This window comes from Rhipicephalus sanguineus, chromosome 6, assembly GCF_013339695.2.
Source record: "Rhipicephalus sanguineus isolate Rsan-2018 chromosome 6, BIME_Rsan_1.4, whole genome shotgun sequence".
In the NCBI taxonomy this organism is placed as follows: domain Eukaryota; kingdom Metazoa; phylum Arthropoda; class Arachnida; order Ixodida; family Ixodidae; genus Rhipicephalus; species Rhipicephalus sanguineus.
The window spans coordinates 160,464,537-160,477,563 of record NC_051181.1 but is presented as its reverse complement, the minus strand read 5'-3'; positions in this window follow the sequence as shown (position 1 = coordinate 160,477,563).

The following is a 13,027-nucleotide window of genomic DNA, read 5'->3' as shown; positions in this document are numbered from 1 at the left end:
TTTCTGGTTATGATCAAGAAATGCAAGCTACTACAGTGCGTGGTCTTTTCTTTGTTTTCTTTTTTTTGCTAATTATGGCTTTTTTCTCTCTGTTTTCAAATGTCGTTTGGACATGTGCTGTGCTTCAATGAAACGGCCACGATGACAGAGAGCAAACAATGGCGCACAGAGTGCTGCTGGGCATGTCACGGGTGGCAGACAAATAAAAATACTGAAGTTTGTAACAAATGAATAAAATGGACCAGCGATAAACTTTCATGCGAATGAGTAAGAAAATCCAAAAAAGAAAGCGAAAGAGAGAGACCTTGACCAATCGGCGTTTGTGGTGTCCTGACTTCTTTCTTGTGTCCGTGTTTGCACGCCCTGTCTTTTCAGATTGATCAATTGGTCTTTCTATTTTTCTCGCTTAGAATAAATGACTTCATACTAGTATGCCTGGCTTAACGGCTGCCATGAAGTGACATAAACACTTTGAAAACTTAATTCATAAATGTCATTAGTTAAAATACTAGCAGATTATGTTGACTTATTGTGATTACGCACTCCGCATAGTGCTTCCCGTATTTTAGGTACATAGCATTCTTCAGTCCCAACTCATTTATATTTAAAATACTCGCCTGATTACGAAACCATATAGGCGATTATACGTATATGAATGAAATTGCAAATAGCTTGGTGGTAGCGGGCTTCACTGGCCCAGTTTTTTCCGTGCTTTCTGCGTGAGTGTATATAAGTGCAGCTAGCTACAGTACACATGAAATTGTGCCTGACTTTCTGAACCCAGCTTTAAGTATACCTTTGCATAACATTGATGCCTACTATATTTTTTTAGAAGCGAACATATCTTCAAAAATTTGAAAATCTGAAGTAACTTTCACCCGTTTGCTATGCTGAATTCAGACACGTCCTTAAACTGCTACCCTCACAGCTCTTCTCCGGCCTCCTCATTGCTGTGGCTAATCTCCAGAGAAAAAGCGAAAAGTCGATTTTTTGTTACTCTGCCACCATTTCGCATGTGTAAGAAAAATGTCTTATATATGATATGTACCACAAAGTATTATGCTGTGTACTTCTGCAGGCCCCCTGGAGGTTTCGCCTGAATCTCAAGCTCGGTAAATCGGCATAGCTCGTGAACGGCATCCGTACTGCACACTACGATGCTTAGAAAAGAAAACGACGCACCAAAACAAAACAAAAAAATCTTGCGATGGCAGCGTTTTAAATGCGCTTGTATCAACCGAAACTCGTATAATCATTAGAAAGCAGAATGAGCACACTGTAAAAGAGAGACGCTGTTAGTTTTTCTGATAGTTAACGCGATAGTAACCCGGATTTCTGTCATCGGCGACGCCGAGGAGAACGTTGTGAAACGCGACGGACATCCCCCGATGTCATCACTCGCATTGCAGCTGCTCACGCAGTAGGACGGTGTATACGCCGAGAGCACGAAGAGTTGCGATCGCTGATGACAGCTAGCCATCGCACGCGCACAGCCTTCGTGTCATCACTTTTTGATTTCACCAACGCGTTCGCTTCGTTAACGACATTCCGCGCGCGCCATACAGCGTGGCCCGTTAAACGTGTGCTTCGACCAGGAAAGTAAAGTTACGTACTTTTAAGCATATTCTGAGCGAAAGCTAAGTTCTTACGTCGCCATCATAAAAACAGATTGTATGCAAGTAACCATAATCAGAATATACGCAAATAGTACTTATTTGCATTATAATAAATGTTGAGGTTCTACGTACCAAAACCACGATATGATTATGAGAGACGCCGTAGTGAAGGAAGGGTTCCGGCAATTTCGCCCACCTGGGGTTCTTTAACATGCACCTAAATCTACTTATTTACATAAGTAACACATATGTATACCTTTTTACTTGTGTAAATGTGTGTGTATTCGTATATAGACTCATGCATTTTAATGAATGCATATGATTTAGGCTGCTGCTTGAGATTTACTTGCGTACAAACCAATAGTAGAAGAGCAATATATATGCTCTAAAGAAAAGTAACCTCCGTGGTCTGAGATGGGCGGCATACGCCTTTAGCCCTCGCCTTCCTCTTGACTTGTCAAGGAAATCAAGACATTCAATTCAGGAACAAACTTCCAACGTCGTATTTTTGTGCTTCTTTTTTCAATGATCGCCACTTCTAGCCGATCATCACATATCAGCGCTAACTGTTGTGTATAGGCTTCCAAAGCAACGTCGAGCGGTGCCACTGCCTTTATCGTAACTGGGAATATCCCCTTCCTGTCTCCTCTCGCCACAACACTGCCGCCCCCGCTACCGCGCACGCGCAGAGCTCTCGGATTGCATCTGTGGTGCGTCACAATGTAACTATTGCTGACTAGCAGGGCTCCCGGCCGAATAGCGCATGCGCACACGTATCCTTGCCGCCGCCGCTGCCAAATCCGGCGACAAACCGCCTTCGCCGGCAGCGTCTATCCTCTTTAACGCAGGGACTACGAGCTAAAACAGCGAGGCGCAGATTTAATCTATAAATATATTCTTGCATAGGGGGCATTGTCAGACAAATCCACGGCCCAGGGATTTCTTCAGCGGTTAACCTTTCACTTAAGAAAAATTAAGTGCGGACATGCCGCAGGTATAACATTGGTCGGTATAGAAACTTAATAGCAAGAGTAAATTACGCCAGCTGAGGCAAATCGTTATTGTAATTTGTTACGCGACCTCTTGCATAACCAGATGTGAGCATACAGCGCCCTATGTGCGCTGGTCTGCTTGCACAAATGTCTAGAAAAAAGCCCGTACGCATTCTAATAATAATCCATGAATTTCTTACAAATATGTTGAATAGGATATCGTTTTTGTTTGGTATTTTGCTTTAATCGGGAGCTGAATAGCATTAAACGAGAAAACTGAAACGGTTCATCAGAGAACCGATACCTCTGTCTTTGGCAAATTACTCTCGTAACAAATCAAATGTGCGCAGTATTAAAGGTGCGTGGAAACGCGGAAGGAGGAGGAAAAACTGTACTGTATCAAAAGACTCCGTGTGGTTAAACTTGGGCGGAGCTCACTGGTAGAGCCCCACTCGCCACGCCTGGTCCGGGGTCGCCAGTTGGCTCCCCAGTGCCATCGCAGACAGCCACAAGACCACGGTGTGTGTTTCTGTGATGAGCCCACAAACGTGCATATTGGCTGGGCTGGGCGCTCCGTGCACTTGCGAATAATGTGTGTCAGTGGGGCTGTGTGGTCGATGCGCCGGGGTATATACTAGTTATGGATATCTCTGGAAAGATTGTGTGCAGTCTCGCAGAAGAAATAAACGCTTTTCTGACAACAGCAACATACTAGCGTGTTTACTTCAATAAATCTTTAGTGCGGGGCCAAGTAAATGCTAGTGTTTGGGGACGCCTGACACAATTTCTCCAGCGGCTCAGCTTTCAGTGCGTTGTTTTATACACAGCACACAACGATATAACCCGAGGGCACTGATTCACGCATTGATTGGTTTCGCAGAAGCAAACCAAAATGCCTGAACAATCGAGCGACAGCGAAAACACCACCCACATTCCACTGCGGCGCGTGCGACCCAAACAACGACGTCAAATAAATTCAATGCTGTAGCCCCGGAGGCACGCAACACATGAATCTGCCACAGATCGTTAACACTACTCACGCCGTGCAGCACGCGCTAACGCACAATATTGACGTAACCTTAAAACTCGGTGCATGTGGCATCTTTTATTTTCTTTCCCTCTCGCTCGCAATGAGGGCCTATATCGAACACGACGCCGACCTCTAACCGCCATTCTCGTCGTCCGCAATCTAAACACGCTCCCTTGAAAGCATCGTCTGAGCGATTCGTGCTCGTGCCGCGAAGACTTCCCCGTTCCACCATCGTGAGCGACCGCACACCAACGGCAACTGCTCGCTGTTGGCCCTGTGGCAGCGGAGGAGTCTTTCCGCGTTTTCTTTTCGCCTCTCTTTGTAGCAACAGCGGCAGCAGTTCCTCATTTCCTGGATGTCTTTAATTATTGGATGACCGCGCACGGCTTCGTTTCCTACCTAACCAGCCGCTACATAGCCCCCCCCCCCCTCTGCAGCTAGCCGCTCACCTGTCTCTGAGATCTCACGCGGTCTGCGAAGGTATACGGAAAGAAGTAAAAGAAAAAAAGAGCATACGATCCGACCAGAAAAGCGCCGGTCTCACCTCAACGTCGGAAAAAAGGCGAGCTTAATTACGTTGGCCCTCTTGCGGCCGACCACGCTGCTCTCCTTCTTTCCTCGCTTTTTTCTTATTCTTCTTTCAGTTTCCCTTATTATTTCACTTCCGTTCAGCCACTTACTTAGCGCTCCTGGTGCGCGGTGTGAGATGGTGACTTTGCGTTTCTCTCTCTGCGCTACCCGCACTCGCTGTGCTGCAAATTAGCAGATTCCTCGGTGTTGGTTTCGGGGTCCCTTTCCAACCTGTGCCCTGGGAGTGGTCAAACATTGAAAACCCTGAATTGTTGGTCGAATAGATATTGGGGGATGGTTAAGTGTAGCACATGCAGAGCACACAGGCATCACTCGAAAGATATTACTTTCTGAGCACCTTCCGCGTAGTAATTTTAACACGAAAGTGATTTATGCTGGGGTCCACCAAGACTTTAGTGACGAATTTCCGCCACGGAAATGACGTCGAAAAAATGCATACGATCAAATGGCAAAGGAAAAGTTCCGTCAACGCCAGTCGAACCCGTGTCCTCTCGGTCCGCGACAACAGATGCCGGGCACGCTATCCACTGCGCCCCGGTCACAGACTCTGGAGGCTTTACAAACGCACCTTATATATCTCACACTTTCCTCTCACAGTGTTCTTGGTCAGCGGGGTGGTGTAGGCGTCTGGGAGCGGTAAAGTGAAGTGATGCATCATGACCGTGGCCTCCACGGTTAGCTCATGCAACGTGTCGTTGCTACGCGTCCGTCCCATTCGACGCGTTTCCAATAGGAGTGCAATTTTGTCAACGCCTTAACACACCGCGAGGTGACGACCTCAGCCAAAGCCTCGGCCTCACTCCTAGCATTCATCCATAATAAAAATAGCTCTGCGACGCTCGCCTGCCTCGTCTGGCGGTAACCACGTTTCCCAGTTACGCTAGCCCCTAGAAAAATCGTGGCCGGGCTAGAGAAGAGACATGACGCGCGTTGCATTTCCCTCTAGACCGGCCGTGATGTTCAATAACTAACACGCCGCGGGATGGCGACCTAAGCCCGAGTTCTGCGTCCAATCAGCGACGCTCTTCTGGCTGTCACACCGCTTTCTCTGATTACGTTCTCACCGTCAACTACCACAGTTACCACAAAGGTTTGTTTAATCATTGATCATGGAGGTTAGTCGTCAAGATGGACAGTGCCACCAAGCGTCAACGTGGGTGCATCCACGTGCAAGCTCTCTTATATCAATGTACGGTAAACATTCAACTACTTCTGTAAGTATACGTCTTGCTTTCGTGTTATACCGATTGCTATGACGGAGGGATCAACCGTGTTTTGTCATTTATTCAGGGATCTACACAGTTAACTCTTTGTTGCGTGTGTACACGTACGCAGCTTTGAACTTCTTTCCTTCTCATTTTTCACTTCCCATTCTCAAACATAGGGTAGCCAAAAACGCCTAACCTGTCTAACCTCCCGGCCTTTCCCTTATCCTCTCTACACGACCTGTCGAATCATCCCCATATATAGCTTCTCCCCAAGTCACAGATAATGCGTGTTTAACGTGGGAAGGCTCAGAGCCTTAAGTGATCTGGGCATTAGTATTTCGGGCTTCATCAGAGATGGCTAATGAGTAAGAAAAACCTGTCTGAAATCACGTTTACAGCTTTCTTTCTGAATTACGCGCTTTTATCTTTCTTAAGCTGTGCACTGGAAGTCTCTAATAGCCTAAATTATGTACAGGTATTATGTTGTGATTAATTGCTTTATTATGCAGAGTGGAGGTGGCACTTACTATCATTACATTGTAGGTAAGCATGCAGCGCTAACAGAAGCCCGTTTTGTACAACTTGAGTCCGGTGCACACATAAGGCGCAGATGCATACGCCCGACGATATATCCGACACTCTAAGAAAAAAAAGAGTATGCGCGACTCTTTTCGGAGAGTTCTGACTTGCCACGTATAGGACTCTCTTTAAATAGTCACGGTGACTCTCTTGGTGGGTCAGGGTCGGCTCGCTCTAGGAGAGTCCCCTGATCCTCTAGGAAGAGTGCAAAGACTCTCATCGGGAAGATCACGTTACCACTTATAGGGAGTCAGACGACTCTTGCCGGTAACGCTACTAGGGGTGTCAAGGGACCCACACCGAAGCATCAAGCGACTCCACAAGTATTTTAAGCTACTCATTTGATCATTGCTCTACTTTTGCGCGACTACTGTTGAAAATAGTGGAGTATTCATTTTAAGCAAGTCCAATAATATTTGCCGTTCTGCCCAGCGACTGTAAAAAAAAGAATAGTTCAGTCTTAGCATTATTTTAATAAAACTCGTCAAAACAACACATATATTCTAGCAAAGTTATATAGAAAGCGCGAAAAGATGGTCTGTGATATCCAATTAAGAAGTTTGGGTATTCCTCATTTACATGCTTCTATGAGTATAGCCAACTAAAATGCGTGACTGTGATATGCACAGTGTCATATGGTGCTAAATGAACAGCAGAAATCGCCATCATGTTTCCATATTTATTCCTTGTGATTAAGAATAAATCAAAAAGTGGTAACGGCTTGAGGCATCAGACTTGTGGCTTGCTAGGTTGTAGCTCCTGTCCAGCGTGAGCACCATGAAAAACGGTATCTGAAAAGCAGAACGTGATATTATGATGAGAAAATGAAATTGCAGTAAAGGTTTGCAAAACCTACACAATAAGTGGTTCACACAGACACAATAAAGGCTAAAAAACAAAACAACAAAGCACATCCTCTGGCAGCCAGGGGCATGCCATGAGCGGTTATTGACCGCATGTTTTACAAACGTAACCCATCCTTAAATACTCAGATAAACAGATGCGAGTACTAGGGCCCGAACGACACCCAGCGCGTGCGTACGCCGTCTACGTCGAGATCAGACATGTCATATGCTAGAATTAGCGCACATAACTCCCCCAATCACGTACACTCACTCGATTCTGTTATAGCGCCCAACGTCATCGCAGTGTATGCAAACCATGAAAACAGCAAACAGAAACGAGGGAAAAGAGTGCACGCCGGCGGCCGCAACAACGCGCGCCGTCGAAAGTCTAGAGCTTTTTCACTTTACCGGCGAGGCGTGTCCAACTTGAATGACTACCGCGTACGTTCTGGAAGCCACCGTACTATATCTGCACCTCAAACTACCGTCTTTAAGCCAACAAAAACCATTACATATAGTGCGTCTGAGCGTTCTGTACACAGTTTATTTTTTTCACGTTCCCACGCGTGGAAGCACGCTGCACACTCAAGGTCGATGGAAATGTTATTATGAAGTAGACTAAAGTGCATCTCAAAACGACATCTTGCACCTTCAGTAGTGCAGACACAACGTGCGATCAGCAAGAAATGACCCTCAATTATTGTTTCCATCGCTCACTTTATGGGAGCTTGTACAGCAACGCGCATAACAGTGGCAACTCGTTAACTGAGAGTTTTAGTTGGGCATCCGCAACAGCCCCGCGGATACAGGCCACTGTTGAAAATGGCTGGCAGGTTCCGCAGGGCTGCTGCAGACGCCCAGCTAAAGCTGTATAATTAGTACCTACGAAAGCAGTACACTCACCGTTAACTGGCGCCCGTTGTCGGTGTGCGCAGCTCCATGAATATTCCGCCCTTCAAGCGTCACTTCGTGCACAGCTCGAACCGGCGTCAACACCACCGAAGGCGCGCAACCTACGCAACCACGCAACGCATTCCAATAGACCAGGAGACTGAGAGACTGAGACGACTGAGAGACCCCGGCGCCAACCCCGTCTACGTTGCCGAGCAAGGCGCCACAACGGCGCCAAAGGGCGAGCGTGCGATATGTATGGCGTATACGGCGGCTCTTCCGTATACCGAAGCCAATCGAAACGCGCTTCAGGAGGGTCCAGTGACTCCTTCCCAAATGCGAACTCTTTTTCTCTGCCTGTACCTTCCAAAAGGGGTCAGATGGACACCCGAAGAGAGTCACGGTTCCATGACCCTCTTTTGACTCTCTTTTTTCTTAGAGTGGAGGATATAGCAACCAAACTAGCAGCAGCTGCGCCATTTTTTGTGTGTGTGTGTTGAGCACAGACAGAATCGCTTTTAAAACGCTAGAGGTGCAACCCACAGCAGCTCTTTCAGTAAAGCACTCGAAGCCGCACATTCATTTGATACATATGCCACGTTTTCTTTTTGTCTTATTTGGGGTGTCCTTCCTGCCACAGCCAGTTTGAAAGCCAGCCAGCTAATCATCGGCAAAGAAAACCAAACATGGCCTCCAAAAACTTTCTTCGCAGTGACCGTTCATTCTGGCACTGCGCCGACTTAGGCACTTAGGTGTGACAATCGACCTCGAAAAAACGCGGCATCCTTACAAAGGCCCCTGACAACGTGCGCAGGTGCCGGAAGCTCAACCTTTTTTACTTGGGATGGCTTCGACCGCTTTATTTTTCTGTGGGTGCTTAGCTGACGACGCGCTTACGCGGAAGCAGCCACCTGGAGGCATTTTCGTCTCGTCTTTCTTTCCCATTCGCTACTGACACCACCGCACTCACGCAACGGGGTCGTTAATGACAGGCACTACATAATTGACGACGCAAGCAGCGGGTGACGTTGCGATGAGAGAAACCTGTCGATCTTTCTCTATCTCAATAGCCCAGGCATTGAGAGCAAAGAAAATATTTTTTTCCTTCTATTCTTGTCGAAAGACCTTCAATAGCCACTGGATTCGCTAGCTCAAAGCGCTGCCTGAGGAAAATTTTGTATACGCCACGGCGCTTGAGCAAACTTCCTGCCAGTACCTATTTAAATTATTGTTCATGACGTTGCTGTCATCCATGAAAAGTGCGAGAATTTCGCTCCAGAAGAATCAGATTTTGGTAATTTTGCTTTATACCAACTTCTACAGCAGGCACACTTCAATTCATTCATTCATTCATTCATTCATTCATTCATTCATTCATTCATTCATTCATTCATTCATTCATTCATTCATTCATTTTTGCTCCTTGCTCTTTATTGTCCTTTTTTCAAGAGATTTCTTCTTCAATCTTGTTTTAGTATATGCAAAGGCATTCGGGAAACCAAATAATACCTGTTTGCCCTTTCGTAGAAGGCACCAGCCCTCTTTATCAATTATGTTCATCGCGAGGATACATTTTGAAGGCACGACTCTCTAAAATGGACTCGGGAAGCCAACTGGCACTTCAGTGGAATCTCGTTGATACGTTTTTCACGGGAACCGGGAAGTGAAATGTATCATGCAAAAATCGTATTAAGCAAACAGGTTAAAGAAAGGAGGAAATATGCATACTCCGTCAGCAACTCACTTTTATTGAGAATCATTCAAGTAGCTGATCCATTTGTTCTGGACTTTCTTCTTTTCAACGACTAGGAGTAGATTCTTCTGGAAAGTAAGAAAAGAAGCTCCCCTTTGCTCCCTCAGCTCTGCATTCGCGACGAAGCTATGAAGTGTTCGAGTGTGCCGCTTGCTGTCGAACACCAGTCGCCATGGCTCTCTCCGACTTCGTGCCAGCCGCCGGACGCTTGTTGGAACGCGGTTTGAGCTAGTATGTCGAAGATTAAACGTAGGATTCCTTAATATATTGGTCAAGATACACTTTCGTGGTCATGCGATCTAATTTTGGGCAAAAATGTGATAGTATTAAATATAAAAATTCATAATAAGAAGAACGTATTAGACCAAAAAACGTATTATGCAAAATCGTATCAACGAGATTCCACTGTATTTGCGTGGTAAAAGCGCCACTGTAATAACTGTGTCACAGGTTTGATAACACTTTGGATAACATTTCAGCACAAAAGATGTGACTTGAAAAAAAAACCGTTACAATGCTAACTCAACCGTTTTTTTTTAAGTCTTCGTTCAGCTAACCATTATTCGATACACTAAATTTTAACCAAGGAGAATGTATTCCTTTATATTGTTGGGATAACTTCTAAAATTTGGGAACGCTTAAAACACACCTACCTTTCGTTATTTACTCCCCTACACGTGCATTTCATAATTTAATAATAATAATGCAGTCGATTGGTAAAGCGGAAGCTTTAGTGTCCGATCTTCGACTAGCCTTCACCAGTCTTTGACAGCGTTCATTGGTACATAAATTCATGTTTTGCGGTAATTCTTGCTGAAACCTATGACGCCTTTCGATGTTTCGGTTGAAAAGTGGCTGAAGCCTCCTGTAACACCTCGTAAATAAACAAGTACGAAGCAACGGGGCGCCCAATCAGATGCACGAAATCCCGGCCGTAGTCTACGAGGTACGCAGAAATACCGCAGCCTCACATGACACTTCAATGCGCCGAACGACAATGCGACGCGTACCCGCTGCGGACAAAAGGGAACAAGCCGCCCGCTCGTTCACGTCGGCTGTACGAACGTGCCGCCGACGGGTGATGCACTTTGTATACACGTCACACGGACATGCAAACACAGGCGCATCTTCATTACGCCACTGTCATGATTTGAATTTTTATGCTTTGGGACGGGTGCGACAGCAGCGCCCAAGAGGCCCGCTCCCTCCATCCGCAGCGTCGTGCATTCGGCAAGCGAGGCTTTTCGTCCGCGGCACGCGAATGCCGGGCCCACCACCGCGAACTGCGCGCGGTCTCCGGCGGTCGAAGTCACGGCGACATAATTGCGAAGTCCTCACCGCCGCGGAATTGCATTTCCCGCCGATGGCCAATATACGGGCGCCGGCTTGCGCCATGCACCGTAGAAAGAAAAATAAGATCCATTGCCGCGCGGCTCGAGCCAACCGCTGGCAAACTGCGCTGTTCAGTCTGCCGTTGCAGCGACGTCCCTGGCGTGCTCCTGTGGCAAGCTACATGCGGAGTCCGGTAAGGGGGCTTTACTATGACTTTGTGCGCAGCTTAGCGTCCCCACTGGTTGCGTCAGGTGCCTCGGGCCCGACACCCCGCCACACCGCGAGTGATTTCTTTCCAAGCGGACCCCCCCCCCCCCTCACGCTCGGCACTCGCTAGTGGCGGCGGATTACCGGAGTTTCCCTCTCTGCGCGAAGAAAGTTCGACACGGCCCGGAGTTAGAACAGACCGATTGCACCGGCTGCAACTCCCCTTTGAAGTAACGCTGCTCTCTGGCACTCCTTCTTCACTCGCTGTTGTATACGATGCCCGCCTGTGCGGCTGTTGTTCCCCTCCCTGGCGCCTTTTGGGAGTGAGTTGGAAATGCGGGAAGGCGGCGCTCGCACGCTGTGTCGTTGCGACAGGAGCAATCTCAGTTGTCGAGCAGAGGACCTTCGAGGTGTCTTTCGTTTTGTTGTTCTCTCCCCGCTGCTTTCCTGGAGTGTGCGCCTTCTGGCGTGCCTGTCGTGTTGCCTGCTTCACTTGCCGGGGCGCCCGGTATTGCTTTGCAAATAGGATTAGGACTAACGGTGCACAGTGAGAACAACAAGAACAGAGGATAAGATTGAATTACAGTGGAGTGGTGCCTTTCGTGGCTGCCGCTTAATCACTACGCATGCTGTATATATATTAGTGAACCGCGATAAATATTGTGCTGACCGGCAGGCATAATTCGAAGAACGATTTCAAAGCCGCGTGAAAAAGTTTTTCTGGCAAATGTCTGTCACTAAGCATTATAGCGATATCAATAAATACGCGGATTTCACCCACTTCCGAAATATCTTGCATATGACAGAAAGCAACTGCCAACATATAGAGCTATTGCAATGTTGGGTTGGGCCAATGTTATTCTATGCCGGACAGAGTATAACTGTGTCTACCCTGCTAAATATAGGGCGAACTAGATTTACAGTACTAAATAAAAAAAAACTGCAGGAAGTTCGCACTAATTAGCGCAAAGCTTGGCACAGCGAAGGACGGGCCCGTCGCCGCTCTTACTCCCCGTCGACCGACACTTCGAGATGCGCGGCTTCTTCTTGGGAGTGCTCGGCCAGGCTATGCACTATAGAGCAGAGGTTGCGCGCGATGTCTCCGTCGGTGGGCGTGGCTTAGCTACTGACATAGTATCAGCACTCACATTAGAGCGCAGACGTGTGTGTTATCGAAACAACGTGCACGCTACGGTGCGATGATGCGAACATCACATGTAACTTTAGTTCGCGTATTCTTCCGGTGTGGAGCAACGCTTAAATATAGCTTGCTGAATCATAGGAATTCGAATGTAATGTTTATTAGACTGCTAGAAATGCGGAGCCAACACTGGAACCACAATTGACGTTAACCCGACATGACGCCTGTATCATAGGAGTGCATATGTAGTGTTTATTGCTTTTTTATAAAATTAGATAGCCAGCGCTACAACCACGATTGACGTTGCACCAACTTTACACATGCATAGGGTCTTTTTCCAGATCAGTTTCTAGACCGGGCGTGGCTCTGTGGTAGAATACCTCATTGCAACGCAGACATTCACTGCAACGCAGACATTCACGCGACAGGATTTTCACGTTATTCATGTTATGAATAACGTGAATATAACGGACGGACGGACGGACGGATGGATGGATGGATGGATGGATGGATGGATGGGTGGATGGATGGATGGATGGATGGACGGACGGACGGACGGACGGACGGACGGACGGACGGATGGATGGATGGATGGATGGATGGATGGATGGATGGATGGATGGATGGATGGATGGATGGATGGATACGTAAATGTGCCTTGGAGGAGGGAGAGGAAGGAAAGGCAGGGAGGTCAACCAGACGCGCGTTCGGTTTGCTATCCTACGCTGAGGGAAGGGGATTAAGGGATGAAAAGATAGAGAGAAAGAAAGAAGGGAACATACAAAAAAGATACACGGGTTCGCTAAGAAACGCTTCCCGTTTAAAAAAAATGTATGTCTTTC